We start from the raw sequence: 15,910 nt of genomic DNA, 5'->3' as shown, positions 1-15,910 counted from the left end.
TCTATTCCACACCAGGATGTGTTGAGCAGCTGTTGCTAATTTATAAAAAACAGCTCCCACAATCCCTCTCTTTTGTCCCTGTATTGGGGCCTATAAATTTAGAAACATTCTATGGGGTGCATGCATTCAGCAGAGCATCGCATTAGCCAAGCATCAAGCAAACGCAGTTATTCCATGGCAGGAGTCAGGAAACCCACCCTTGGCTCTCTCCTTTAACCATGTGATTTATTTCTATCCTCCTTTGTTCCCTTGCCATCCATATTTACCGCCCCATCCCCCCCCTCCATCATGACTCATACACATCAGCCCATCTATACTTCCCGCTCCCATGCACTTCTCACCTTCCTGAAAGACCTCAGCCCATCTTGCCCAGACACATCACAGAAAAACTTCTTACAATTCCAATAACTACTTGCTCTCTATCTTCCTACTGATTTTGAGGGACATCTCCCCCAACCCTGGTCCACCATATCCCAATACTAATCTTATTAATATTACTTGCACTCCCTCATCTCCTTCTTTTAATTGTGCCCTCTGGATTCCACGGTCAGTATGTAACAAGCTTCCTTTCCTGCACAATTACTTTGAACAACTCCCTGAATCTGTTGGCCCTCACTGAAACCTGGATCCAGGATTCTGACACTGTCTCCCCTGCTGCCATTTCCCATGGTGGCTTACAATTCTCCCATTCCCCGAGACCCACAAACAGACTTGGTGGTGGAGTCGGCATACTCTTGTCCCCACAATGCACTTTCCAGGTCATCCCCCAGTTCCATCACTTTCATTCCCTTCTTTTGAGGTCCAAGCCATCAGGCTCTTCCATCCTTTCTCCCTCAGAGTAGTGGTCATATACTGGCCCCAGGCTTACTCACCCACCTCCTTGACCATTTCTCAGCCTGGCTGCTACACTTCATGTCCTCAGACCTACCAACCCTTATCCTGGGAGACTTCAACATCCCCCATTTACAGCCCCACTTCCACATCTGCATCCCAGCTTCTATCACTAACCAATTCTCTAGGCCTCTCACAGCTCTCAACCTCAGACATACAAGGACGGTAACACCCTTGACCCGGTCTTTGTCCGGCTCTGTTCAGTCTCCTACCTAAATAACTCACCGCTTCCCCTCTTTGACTACAGCATTCTCTCCTTCACGCTCACAAATCCTCGCCCACCTCAGCACACTCCTAACTACCACACATTCAGAAATCTACAAGCCATTAACCCTCATACACTTTCAGGTTCCCTACACTCATCACTGTCCCCAATCTCCTCTTTTTCTTGTCCTGATCTGGCTGTTCATCACTACAATAACACTCTCAGAAGCATCCTTGACCTAGGAGCACGCCTCACCCTCAGAACCTCCAAACACGGAGTAAAACAGCCCTGACTCACTCTCCACATTTGATCCCATAACAGAAGAAGTTTCCAGACTCCTCTCTTGTTCTCATCGAACTACATGCATCGACCCCATTCCCTCACATCTCCTCCAGTCTCTCTCCAGTTGTCACAACTCGCCTAACTACAATCTTTGATCTCTCCCTCTCCTTGGGCATTTTTCCATCCTCCTTCAAACACTCTATCGTTACTCCAATATTAAAGAAACCCACTCTTGACCCATCCTGCACAAACAGCTACAGACCAGTCACCAATCTCCCCTTCATCTCTAAACTCTTGGAGTGCCTAGTCTACTCCCTCCTTACCCGTTACATCTCCACTCACTCCCTCCTAGACGCTTCGCAGTCTGGTTTCCACCCCCTACATTCGACTGAAACTGCACTCATCAAAGTTACTAATAACCTTCTGACAGCAAAATGTAACGGTGACCACTCTCTGCTCATTCTTCTCGAACTTTCTGCAGCTTTAGACACTGACCACTGTCTGCTACTCTCTAGGCTTCAGTCACTAGGCATTAAGGACACTGCTCTCTCCTGGTTCTCTTCCTATCTTTCTGACCGCTCCTTCAGTGTTTTGTTCGCTGGCTCCACTTCATCTCCTCTTCTCTCTTTCGGGGTACCTCAGGGCTCAGTCCTTTGCCCCCTTCTCTTCTCTCTCTCTAGATGGCCCCAATTGGACAGGCCATCAGCATATTTGGCTTTCAGTACTATCTTTATGCTGATGACACACAATTATACATGTCATCCCCTGACCTTACCCCCGCTGTTCTACAAAACGCCATTGACTATCCGCAGTCTCCAACATCATGTCCGCTCTCTATCTGAAACTCAAACTCTCCAAAACTGAACTTCTTCTGCGCCCGCCGTCTACTAACGTCTCTAAATCTGACATTTCCCTTTCCGTGGGTGGCACCAAAATATCACCCTGACAGGCGCGGTGTCTGGGTATTAAGTTTGACACCAATCTCTTCACATCCCATATACAATCACTTGCCCGCTCTTGCCGCTTACACCTGAAGTACATCTCTAGAATCCGCCCTATTCTCACCATGGAAACAACAAAAACCCTCACTGTATGCCTTGATCCACTCTCGCCTGGACTACTGAAACGCTCTATTAATTGGCCTCCCCATTACTCGACTTTCCCCTCTACAGTCCATACTTAATGCAACAGCCAGGGTCATCCATCTGGCTAATCGATACTCGGACGCGTCTTCTCTTCACCAATCGTTACACTGGCTGTCCATTCATTATAGGATCCAATTCAAAGTACTTGTTCTCACCCACAAAGCTCTCCACAGTGCGGCAACCCCTACATCTCCTCCCTCATTTCTGTCTATCAGCTTAACCGACCGCTGCACTCTGCAAATGACTTTTGACTAACCTCTGCACTAATCCGCACCTTCCACTCCCGTCTCCAAGACTTCTCCCACGTTGCGCCAAACCTCTGGAATGCTCTACCCCAAGAAATTAGGACTATCCACAATTTGCATAGTTTTAGGCGCTCCCTCAAAACACATTTGTTCAGAGCGGCCTATCACGTTCACTAATCAAAGTCATTTTATGTGGAAGTGTGCATGTGTAGCAGACTCGCTGTCTCCATCCATTCCTCACTCCCTCAAGTTGGCTGGACCATCATTGTAAATACACACCTGTACTTTGTATCTCCCCCACCTCATTGTAGATTGTAAGCTCTCACGAGCAGGGTCGTCTTATTTTGCTTTAATTATTGTAATGTTAACGTTGTTATTTATGACTTATGTTTCGAACTGTTAAACTGTAAAGCGCTGCGGAATATGTTGGCGTTATATAAAGATTATTGTTTTTATTATGGGAGCGTTAAAACGTAACTTATTGGAAGCTGCCTCTGGCCCAGCCTAATAGATCTCCGTACATTGCAGGCCCAGACACGATTATTAGGCATGTAAGTATCGTAGTTACAAGGCCTCCCCATATTATCAAGTATTTGGGGAGGAGGGCATTCAGCCGGACTCTGTCACACCTTCTTAGATGCCATGTTTGCTTTTGACAGCAGCAAGTGGTGAAGCTGCCAGGATTTTTGCTTTAGCCGCTCCTATGCCGTCCCTGCGGTGTACATCTATGTTCTGGGGCCCAAAAGACTGAAATTTTTTTTTTTTTTTTTTTTTTTAAATTAACTTGTTAAAAATAATAAAATGTGTCTTCTGCTTTTTATTATGCTTTTTTTTATTTTTGCAAGAATTCTTGGAGCCAATTTTAATTTGAAACATTTTAATTTCTTTCTTTTTTTTTTTTTTTCTGGTGTTTTTCCTGTAATATAGGAAAGCCTAAGGCCAGAAATAAACCCCATAAAACACTGTACATGGAGACTTTGGGATCAGATCATTTCTGTCCACATTGTGCAAACAAAAAAATCTTTTCTAAAAGCCTCAAACTTCTGTGTGTGAATCAGACCTGAGATCTAACGTGATAGAAGATTACAGTGCGGGGAAGACGGGAAACCTTCATATAGACGGCCGGTGGGGATGGAGTCAGTGGCCGACTCTGGACAAATATGTTTCTAGAGCCGTAGTAGAAGATGAAGATGTCGTCCTCATCATGAAGTAGTTATTTCTCCTGTCACGTGTAATGAATATCTCCTGCAGTATTGCTAATGCCGATTCCAGTGTCGGGAAATGAGACGAGAATTAACGTTATGGAAGATGAGGCTGAGAAACTTATCAAAATAAGGAAATGGTTGCACTCAATTGCATTAAGGCATATCAATATGAAATACATTAAGTGTGAATAGCGTAATGGCTTTTGAAATCTAGGAAAAACACATTTGATGCTTAGCACAAAATTTTGACAAAAAATGTGAGCCCATTCACCAACGTCAAAGTAATCTCATAGAATGGGTCCCTGACCTAACTGCCTAGTGTGAACACTTATCTCTGGCTAATGACTCGGTAGAGCCTTTATTTAGCATACAAATAACAGAAAACTGATGGAACATCAAGGACTAGTCTGAACAGGTGCAAACCAAACAGCTTACATATCAAAATAAGGAATTGGTTGCACTCAATTGCATTAAGGCACATCAATGTGAAATACATGAAGAGAGAATAGCATAATGAGGCAGGTGTTAACACTAGGCAGTTAGGTCAGAGACCCATTCGATGAGATCACCTTGACGTTGGTGAATGGGCTCACATCATTTGGCCAGATTTTGTGCTAGGCATTGTCACGATCCCACCCGCTGACACTGATATGTCATGGATGGAGGGAAGCGACGCACTGCCGACACGGCTATCACAGGCACAGGGGGGCTTATCTTGGTTATCCCACCGCTGGTACCATGTGATAAAAATAGCAACCTAATCTTGCCCTAACAATTTATCGCAGGGGGGTTATTTTGGGTGTCCCACCACTGCCAACAACAGTTCCCGAAACTTTTCAGTTCCACTTTGGAACTCGCAGCTCTCCGGCGCCCCCCTTACCCTCAGGTCAGTCAGGGTACTACCCCTGGGATAATTGATCGCCAGCTGGCTGCATCAGTGAGGTCTGGCCACCCGGCACGCTGCAGTGAGGGAATTATAAAATGCTCTGGCCGCAGCCACCCGATCTAGCTTTATAAAATCCCTTCTGTCACTCTCAGCAGTGCCCAGGACCCAGACCACACTTCTCCGCCACCAGCTCCAGATTTCTCTGATTAAGTTATAAACTTAATAGAGTGATTCGAAGCCAACCCAATTCAGTAGCGTAATTATCTTAAAGGCATGTAAATTCGTTCTTAGAGCATGAAGACAGACTAATAAACTTATAATTTATTCCCAAAGGCAGGCAGTGATTACAAAGATAAAAAGATTTTACAAAGTTGAGACATTAAATATGTAAAATGCAAATATAAAATAAACGGGATTACAAAACAGAGGTTAACACTTACATGTGCTTAAATGGTCCTAGGCTAACCGTGGGGGGGGGGGGAAGGGGCAGCAGCCACACGTCTCCACTCATCTGAGAACCTCTTGGCATGAGATCTCTAGCTAGAATGACCTCCCGACTGAGTGAGTGTACTCTATAGTTCTGGGTCATGACCTCATAAAAGGGGCCGTCTAGTGATGGTCCTCCCCCAGCTCTTGGAGTTACAATTCTGACTACAAAACTTATGACTATATCTAGCAGAGGGTACCTCGTATAAACACGCACATGGTCTCATCTTATCCAGCGTGTCACTGGCATTCATCCACAACCAAACGTGAAGTAGTTATGTCACACCGTTTAGGAGAAGCCCATTTCTCGGCTTCTGTTGGGGTTAGAACTTCGCAAGAACCATCGTAGTGAAGCCGGATCGGAGCATGTCACAGAAATGTCCATTTCATTTTTCTGTCATGAACGGGGTCCGAGGTAGGCCCATTTTAATATTTCCCATACTTGAATTTGCCACATGGTAGAAAACAAAAGAACATTCTTTCCACTTAGCTAATTAACATTCCTTAGCTGGGGAGGGGGGGAATGTTTGCACAGGAAGTGCCTAATGTCCTTTTACAGATGCAGGCACAGAGCTACCATGTGTGTCGGTGAGGAAGGGGGGTCGCAGCTGTATAACAGGCAGAAGTCTCATCTGTAGTGTAATAATCAGGGAACCTTAGATCAGATCTTACGTTATCATTACAAGCATCTCATGTGTTTTTCTTAAATTTCAAAAGCCATTACGCTATTCACACTTTATGTATTTCACATTGATATGCCTTAATGCAATTGAGTGCAACCATTTCCTTAATTTGATATGTAAGCTGTTTGGTTTGCACCTGTTCAGACTAGTCCTTAATGTGCTGTCAGTTTTCTGTTATTTCTCTGAGAAACGTATTCAGCTGCCGACTCCGGGGAAGAAACTGCTTGTAAAGTGCTGCGGAATATGTCGGCGCTACAGAAATAATTTATTATTGTCTACGGCCAAAAATATATATATATAGGTTTTATTAGTAGATGTAAAGAAGAAAACTAAATACTGTAAAATCTCATATGTTTCCCTTATCTCCAGTAATTATATTATTGCACAACTTTTAAGATGTTACATCGGCTCATCTTCTCATTCAGGTCTCTACTATATCAGGTTCTCTCAGTGAAGATCTTCTACATACGAGAATTTTCCTGATTTACTCATCAAGGATGGATATGGACAGAGACAAGATGGCAGAGAAAATATTACACCTCACCCAAGAGATCCTATTCCGTCTTACTGGAGAGGTGAGAGATTCTGATGACGTCACATTACCTCATTCTTATCTATGGGAATAACAGATGGACAGAACTGGAGAGGTGAGGACTCTGGGAATGTCTGTAGTGAGATTTATTAATGTGTCTCTCCATAACCAGGATTACACAGTAGTGAAGAAGACCTCTAGTGAGTGCTGTCAGGACCCTGTGTCTGACAAATGGGGAAGACCCTTGAGCCCAATCATGGGGCCTCCACCTCACCCCCTGATGCATGAGGACATCAATGACCAGATGATTCTAGGACTCGCCTACAAGATGACTGAGCTGCTGACTGGAGAGGTGACACTGCTGGGAATGCTGGGACATTATACAGTAACGCTATGGAGGGATCGGGGGGATGACGGTATCTTTGTTTGTGTCAGGTTCCTATAAGATGTCAGGATGTTGCTGTTTATTTCTCCATGGAGGAGTGGGAGTATTTAGAAGGACACAAAGATCTCTACAAGGACGTCATGATGGAGGTTCCCCAGCCCCTCACATCACCAGGTAATACACAGGACTAAATACACACGGCCTATAATTATCTGTATGTAAAGAATGAATTCAGTCCCTGTATGTGTTTCCTCCAGTTCTATCCAGTAAGAAGACAACACCAGAGAGATGTCCCCGTCCTCTTCTTCCACAGGATTATAAACAAGAAGATCCCAATGTTCCTCAGGATCATCAGGTAGATGGAGAGAAGGTGTTGTGAGATCTCCCCTATGATGTGTAGACGGCTGTGAAGATCTTGTGCTCAGTCTTGTTTTATCCACCAGTATTATGTTTTACTGGATGGAGGCCGGATGCTATTGCATCGGGAGAGCGGTAATGTCATGATGGGGGCAGGCTTTGCAGCGTTGAGAATCTCTCCCCCACATTTGCTCAGCCACCTATCCACTCTTTCCCCATGTGCTGACTTCTCCCGTCTGTGCTCTCTTCTTTGACCTGTCTACCCCATGTGCTATCCCCCTTGTCTGCTGTCTCTCTCCTTCCTGTGCTGTGTTATCCCTCATGTGCTGTCTCCTCCTGTGCTCTGTCTGTCTCACCCCTGTGCGCGTTCTCTCTCCTATCTGCTGTCTTCTCATCTCATGTCATCTCTTGTTTGACCGTGTACCCCATCACTAAATATTAAGTGCACAGCACATCAGGAGGAATTTCTATTTAAAGGAGTTTTCGCATGAACGAAAGTTCATTTTAAAAATTGTCTGTCTGACCGTGTACAGAAATATTTTACCTCACAAAGTGAATCCTCTGTGATCCCCTGCTGTCAGTATTCTCTTTTGCTTCCTCCCCTGCCCAGGAGATGTGGTATGCTCTCTACACAGTCAGACACAGACAATTTTTAAAATGAACTTTCGTTCATGGGAAAAGCCCTTTAATGTGACCGGCTTCCTCTGCCTGTAGACACGCCGCCCATCTGGCACCAGGATCAGCCGAACGATTCACTGCATCTGCACAGAATTCACGCAGGCGCAGTGCGATGGTGTTCCTCTGGTGGTACCACGCAAGAGGCTGCGTGAGTGTGAGTGTGGTGCGATGGTGTTCTGCTGGTGCTACTACGCAATAGGTTGGTACCAGCAGCAGTTTCCATATTGAGACACCAATCACTTGGGTGTCCCAATATGGCGGTCGGTGAACTTCCTTCACTTGGAAGTCTGGGTATACTGTGACATCTGGACAGAACTGGAAATGAAAACATTACAAGGCAATTATATAAATAGTTGCGTAATGAGAACGGTGGAGATGGCAAAGATTAGAGCTGATCGTAGATGTGACTTCTCCATGTGTCTGTGACTTTTACATTGTTTCAGGGTGAAGATCTGACCCATATTAATACTACAGAGACATATGTGAGGGGTGATGAGCGGTGTAAAGAGGAGATTCCTACATATGACTACCCAGGTGAGTAGTAACCACTAAATGCAGAGAAGTCACAGATTCTTCTCAGTCACTGTCTATGGCTGCTTTATCGGTGGTGTAGCCAGCAGTATTATCATGATCACCATTTTACCTCCTGACCACAACATTCTCCTTCACCCAAAACTGTTCAAATGACTTTGAGTATTGAAAGCCCTTTTCTATAGAACTTAATACCTGGAGGATCCACCTACCCCCTGGGATTAGAAGACGCAGACCATTACCTACACAGATCTGTAAACTACAAAGTCAATTGACAGTGTACGTAGAATGTGCTGACAAGTTAGAAAACCACTTGAATTTACAGTATTATGATCGATCTGTAAGAGAAAGCGGAGGGTAATGATGCTGTTGGCTTCCTAGATCCCTGTTATCTTATTGGATGAATCTACCTTCTCTCCCTTCTGTGCTGCTGAATGTGCTCATATGGTCCCTACAAGACCAGCTCCAGTCTTTCGATCCTAAGGAATTCAGATTACTGCACAATCTCTCCTGAAATGGGGGGGGGGGGGTGCTTATACTTTCTCTACTGGCCATGACTCATAGTAGTTCCAATGTTCCACCATAAACGAGTGCAAGTCTGGTTTAGTGTTGGAGTTCTCCCCTCATACATATGTTTTTGTTGGGGATGTAACACAGAATAAAATGTCTTTATTTACCTGTTGATAATGTAATAATATTATAGGCATTATTAACAATAATACCAACACCATTATTTGCAATATGTAAAATAGGGGGCAGGTCACTGAGGGATCAGTGACCTGTCATAAGCCAATACAGATCCATATGTAATCAGAGCACCACCTGCAGCCCTACCCCAGAGCACAAGAATTTCATTAACTGAAAACTACAAATACAGATTAAACGACCACAAGACGGATTTCATCACCATGTATCATTGTAATCAGTATAACGTCGCTGACCTGACAGTGTCTGTGGGTTACTGTGCACAATCCTGCTGACAGGTTCCCTTTAAGACATCTCTGCTCTATTATGCACAGTTCTCTATAAATGTGTAATATTTCTTCTTGAAACTCATCTAACAGAAAATATTGGCCATTACGATAGTTTAGATTGTGAAGTCACCGGGCCCCATACTCTAATTACCCCAGAGAGGTTTCACCACTAGCTACTCATTTATTACTGATGAAAACTGTGTTGGGTTTGATCATTTCAGTAGATGTTATTGTCTACAGTCACAGTTTTTGATTACAGTAGTTATTGTCCAAAATACTCTGATTTAACCTCTTCCTGCAGCCAGTTTTGTCTTCCTCATCAGGCCCCAGTTTTAAAATCTGACGTGTCACTTTATGTGGTGATAACTTTGGAATTCTTCACAAAGGATAATAGAAAACAAATGGATCTTACAGATTATGTTCCAACTTCGCTCAATACCCTACACACGATTGTACACTACTGTCTGGGCACATGGCAGTGTTCAGAAGGGAAGGAGCGCCATTTAGCTATTTGAATGTAGATCTAGCTGGAATAGTTTGCAGACACAATGTACTGGATCAGGTAGCTGGGTCAGAACCAGAAGGACAGAATACAGAATCGGAAGACACAAGAGTAGTCAGTAAACGGGTCACAGTCACAACAGGAAACAAATACACAAGCCGCGAGCTGAGCACAGAGGACTGAACCAGAGGAGAACGCTGTATCTTTCAGATTCCGGCCATATGCTTTGAGCTTCAGTAGGGTGTGGTACTTTCCAATCGGCTGAAGCAGGGAGCAGATTACTCCAGCTGGACAGCAGGAACAGATCCCAGATGAGATTGGACTCATCATATGCAGAAGCCCTAATATAACTAAATGACAGAAAACCAGAATAGTCCAAATCCCCATGCAGTGATTCCATCTTATAAATTAATTCACTGAGGGCTATAATCTATACACACGTGGTCAAAATTGTTGGTTCCCCTCGTTTAATGACAGAAAAACCCACAATGGTCACAGAAATAACTTGAATCTGACAAAAGTAATAATAAATAAAAAATCTATGAAAATGAACAAATGAAAGTCAGACTTTGCTTTTCAACAATGCCTCCACAGAATTTTTAAAAACCTAAAACTCTTGAAATAGGCCTGGACAGAAATGATGGTACCTCTGAAAATAATGTGATAAAAGGGACATGTTAAATTGTGGTGTGTCCACTAGTTAGCATCACAGGTGTCTACAATCTTGGAATCAGTGCGTGGCCTGTATAGAGGGCTACAGATACTCACTGTGCTGTTTGGTGACATGGGGTGTATCACACTCAACATGAACCAGAGGAAGCGAAGGAGAGAGTTGTCTCAGGAGATTAGAAAGAAAATTCTAGACAAACATGTTAAAGGTAAAAGCTATAAGACCATCTCCAAGCAGCTTGATGTTCCTGTGACTACAGTTGCACATATTATTCAGAAATTTAAGCTCCATGGGACTGTAGCAAACCTCCCTGGACGTGGCCGCAGGAGGAAAATTGGTGACAAATCAAAGAGACAGAAAATACGAAAGCCCAGCAAAACTTCTAAACAGATTAAAGGTGAACTTCAAGCTCAAGGATCATCAGTGTAAGATCGCACCATCCATCGTTGTATGAGCCAAAGTGGACTTCATGGGAGACGACCAAGGAGGACAACATTGTTGAAAAAAATCATAAAGCCAGACTGGAATTTGCCAAACTACATGTTGACAAGCCACAAAGCTTCTGGGAGAATGTCCTATGGACAGCTAAGACAAAAATGGAACTTTTTGGCAAGTCACATCAGCTCTATGTTCACAGTCGGAAAAATGAAGCATATCAAGAACACTGTCCCTACTGTGAAACGTGGAGGAGGCGCTGTTATGTTCTGGGGTTGCTTTGCTCCATCTGGCACAGGGTGTCTAGAATCTGTGCAAGGTACAATGAAATCTCAAGACTATCAAGGGATTCTGGAGAGAAATGTGCTGCCCAGTGTCAGAAAGCTTGGTCACAGTCGCAGGTCATGGGTCTTGCAACAGGATAATGACCCAAAACACACAGCTAAAAACACCCAAGAAAGGCTAAGAGGAAAACATTGGACTACTCTGAAGTGGCCTTCTATGAGCCCTGACCTAAAGCCTGTTGAGCACAACTGTAAAGAGCTGAAACATGCCATCTGGAAAAGGCAACCTTCAAACACAAGACAACTGGAGCAGTTTGCTCTTGAGGAGTGGGCCAAAATACCTGTCGAGAGGTGCAGAAGTCTCATTGATAGTTACAGGAATCGTTTGATTGCAGTGATTGCCTCAAAAGGTTGTGCAACAAAATATTAAGCTAAGAGAACCATCATTCCTCTCCAGGACTATTTCATGAGTTTTATTTAAAAAATTCTCTGGAAGCATGGTTGAAAAGCAACGTCTGATTTTCATTTCCATAGATTTTTTTTTTTTATTTATTAAATAAAGGGTGGGCCATTTTATATGGATACACCTTAATAAAATGGGAATGGTTGGTGATATCAACTTCCTGTTTGTGACACATTAGTATATGGGAGGGGGGAAACTTTTCAAGATGGGTGGGGTCCATGGGGGCCATTTTGAAGTTGGCCATTTTGGAACCAACTTTATTTTTTGCAATGGGAAGAGGGTCATATGACACATCAAGCCTATTGAGAATTTCACAAGAAAAACAATGGTGTGCTTGGTTTTAACGTAACTTTATTCTTTCATGAGTTATTTACAAATTTATGACCACTTATAAAATGTGAACCACCCAAAACAGAACTTCACACAAGGCCATATCAAACTAGACATAATCTTTATTAGAAAAATCATAAAACATTAAAAGCCAGGCAGACACTACAAGTACAGGAATAAAGGTGGGTAACCCAGTAAGCAACCCCCAAAAAATTATATGATCAAATATATATTTTTAGAACCGACTTTGGGTTTTTTTTATATGTAACTGTGCATATACAAAGGAGGCACAATCAAAACTTAATATATACCAATAAATCATAAATAATTAATAAGACGTTCACCCATTGCTTCCATCACAGGACACTTAGTAAATAGTGGCACGAGTTGCTAAAGATCTATATGGGAGTATATAACAAAAGTGTCCTAAGTTGCAAGCAATAGGCACAATCACAACAACAGATCACATATTAGCGCCAAATTTATGTCAGTCATACAAGTGTATGAACATATAACAAAGCATAGTTACCTACAAAGCACTCCCTGGGGACCCACCACACCCGACGCGCGTTTTGCACTGAAATGCTTTGTCCAGGGGTGATGAAGCATTTCAGTTCAAAATGCGCGTCGGGTATGGTGAGTCCCCAGGGAGTGCTTTGTAGGTAACTATGCTTTGTTATATGTTCATACACTTGTATGACTGACATACATTATTTGGCGCTAATATGTGGTCTGTTGTTGTGATTGTGCCTATTGCTTGCAACTTAGGACACTTTTCTTATATACTTCCATATATTACTTTAGCAACTTGTGCCACTATTTACTAAGTGTCCTGTGATGGAAGCAATGGGTGAACTTCTTATTTATTATCTATGATTTATTTGTATATATTAAGTTTTTATTGTGCCTCTTTTGTATGCGCATAGTTACATAGAAAAAACTTTTGTTTTTTTTATAAAAATATACAGGGTGGTCCAAAAGTAGGTGGACAGTATGTGTGAGATTTCTCAAACATGGTGTAAGGTGAAACTGACTCAGTTGCCCTTAGCAACCAATCAGATTGGTTGCTTAGGGCAACTGAGTCAGTTTCACAGATCCAGTTTTCACAGATAAATCTCCCCCAAATCTTTTCTATTTCCTAATAAATGGATTGGCCAAAGTGGCCCACTTACTTGGCCGGCACGTTCACCAGACTTGACCCCAGTGTATCTTTTTTTTTTTCTTTGGGGGAGTACTCAAGGACAAAGTTTATAGTCGAAAACCAAAAAGTGTCAGTGATTTGAAAAATTTTCAAGAAATTAATACCCGAAGAGACATGTGCAAAAATGTTTGTCGAAGCGTAAGTGGCAGACTTCAAAGCTGTGCAAATTGTGATGGAAAACAGTTTGAGCACCTGCGTTGATAAAATTTAAGGGCTTTTGTATTATTATTCAGAATAAAACGCAATTGTCAATGTTCATAGAATCGTAGCGTTGGAAGGGACCTCCTGGGCCATCTGGTCCAACCCCCTGCTCAAAGCAGGATTCGCTAAATCATCCCCGAAAGATGTCTGTCCAGCCTCTGTTTGAAGACTTCTATTGAAGGAGAACTCGCCACCTCTCGTGGCAGCCTGTCCCACTCATTGATCACTCTGTCCAAAAGTTTTTTCTAATATCTAATCTGTCTCCTCCCATTCAGTTTCATCCCATTGCTTCTAGTCTTTCCTTGTGCAAATGAGAATAAAGCTGATCCTTCTACAATGTGACAGCCCTTGAGATATTTGTAGACAGCTATTAAGTCTCCTCTCAGTCTTCTCTTCTGCAAACTAAACATTCCCAAATCCTGCAACCTTTCCTCATAAGACATGGTTTGCAGACCGGTCACCATTCTGGTCGCTCTTTTCTGAACTTGCTCCAGTTTGTTGATGTCTTTTTTAAAATGTGGTGCCCAAAACTGGACACAATATTCCAGATGAGGTCTGACCAAAGAGGAGTAGAGGGAAATAATGACTTCACGTGATCTAGACTGTATGCTTCTGTTAATACATCCTAGAATTGTATTTGCCTTTTTTGCTGCTGCATCACACTGTTGACTCATATTCAGTCTGTGATCTATTAGTATACCCAAGTCTTTTTCACATGTGCTGTCACTTGGCCCTATTCCTCCCATTCTGTATATGCTTTTTTCATTTTTATTGCCCAGATGTAGTACTTTGCATTTCTCCCTGTTAAAAACCATTCTGTTAGTTGCTGCCCACTTCTCCAGTTTATTTATATCTTTTTGAATCCTCTCTCTCTTCTCTAGTATTAGCTATCCCTCCTAGCTTTGTGTCATCAGCAAATTTAATCAGTTTACCCTCAATTCCTTCATCTAAATCGTTGATAAAGATGTTGAACAATACAGGGCCCAGGACAGAGCCCTGTGGTACCCCACTTGAGACATTCTTCCAACTGGATGTGCAGCCATTTACGACCACTCTTTGGGTCCGATCGCTAAGCCAGTTACGAATCCACCTACCAGTTGCCTTGTCCATTCCATACTTAATCATTTTTGTCAATAAGGATTGTGTGAGATACTTTGTCAAATGCTTTTCTGAAGTCAATATATACTATATCTACAGCATTTCCTTGATCCACCCAATCAGTGATTCTGTCATAGAAGGAAATTAAGTTAGTCTGACATGACTTATTAGTTACAAACCCATGCTGACTCTGTTTAATCACTTCATTCTTATCCAGGTACTTACATACATGTTTAATAATTTGTTCAAAGATCTTTCCTGGTATAGAAGTCAGACTCACTGGCCTATAGTTGCCTGGGTCCACCTTCTTACCCTTTTTGAAGATAGGAAAAACATTTGCTCTTCTCAAGTCTTCTGGGACTTCTCCTGTTCTACAAGAATTTTCAAAGGTTATGGAGAGGGGTTCAAAAATTTCTTCTGCTGTCTCCTTCAGTACTATGGGAATTCATCTGGACCTGGAGACTTGAATTAATTTAGGTTAGCTAAGTGTTTCCTCACTATCTTTCTGTTTATAGATATCCTGGATTCTTCTATTCCCTTAATAGTACAGTGAAGAACAGTTGACGTTACATTTCCTTTCTGAGAGAAAACAGATGCAAAATAGAAATTTAAATGTTCGGCCTTCTCAACATCCTGCTTGTGTTAGTAAATATAATTTTATATATAAATCAAAATAAATGTTATTCTGTCCACCTACTTTTGGACCACCCCATTTGTATAAATTAATAGATATTAATTTATACATTTGATCATATAATTTAATTTTTTGGGGGGTTGATTCCTCGGTTACCCACCTTTATTCCTGTACTTGTGGTGCCTGCCTGGCTTTTAATGTTTTATGATTTTTCTAATAAAGATTGTCTAGTTTGATATGGCCTTGTGTGAAGTTCTGTTTTGGGTGGTTTATACAGTATATACTTCACAGCTTTATTTAAGGAATATGTTTAGGTGTTTCACTTATAAAATGTGTTCAAAGTGCTGCACATTGTGTTGGATTGTCAATGCAACCCTCTTCTCCCACTCTTGACACACTGATAGCAACACCACAGAATAAATGCTAGTCTTAGGGTACCGATGCACCAGCGATCCCAACTAGCGATATGACGCGGTCAGGATCGCTGGTGCATCGCTAGGTGGTCGCTAGTGAGCTGCCACACAGGCAGATCTCACCAGCGACATCGCTGGGGTCGGGGGTCGCTACTTACCTGTCAGACGCGGCGATCCTGACGTCCTCCCGCCCG

General features: G+C 42.6%; 1 protein-coding gene and 1 pseudogene across 1 annotated transcript in view; both read left to right on the top strand.

The window, feature by feature from the left end:
- Positions 1 to 15,910, top strand: part of LOC141059299 (uncharacterized) — a 779,988-nt gene that overhangs the window by 97,754 nt on the left and 666,324 nt on the right. The window lies entirely within an intron of this gene.
- LOC141059305 (uncharacterized) overlaps positions 1 to 15,910 on the top strand; it is a 38,504-nt pseudogene that overhangs the window by 17,825 nt on the left and 4,769 nt on the right.

The sequence above is a fragment of the Dendrobates tinctorius genome, unplaced genomic scaffold, assembly GCF_039654945.1.
Source record: "Dendrobates tinctorius isolate UK_male_01 unplaced genomic scaffold, ASM3965494v1 ptg000226l, whole genome shotgun sequence".
Lineage (NCBI taxonomy): Eukaryota > Metazoa > Chordata > Amphibia > Anura > Dendrobatidae > Dendrobates > Dendrobates tinctorius.
This window is presented reverse-complemented; position numbering and strand designations above follow the sequence as displayed.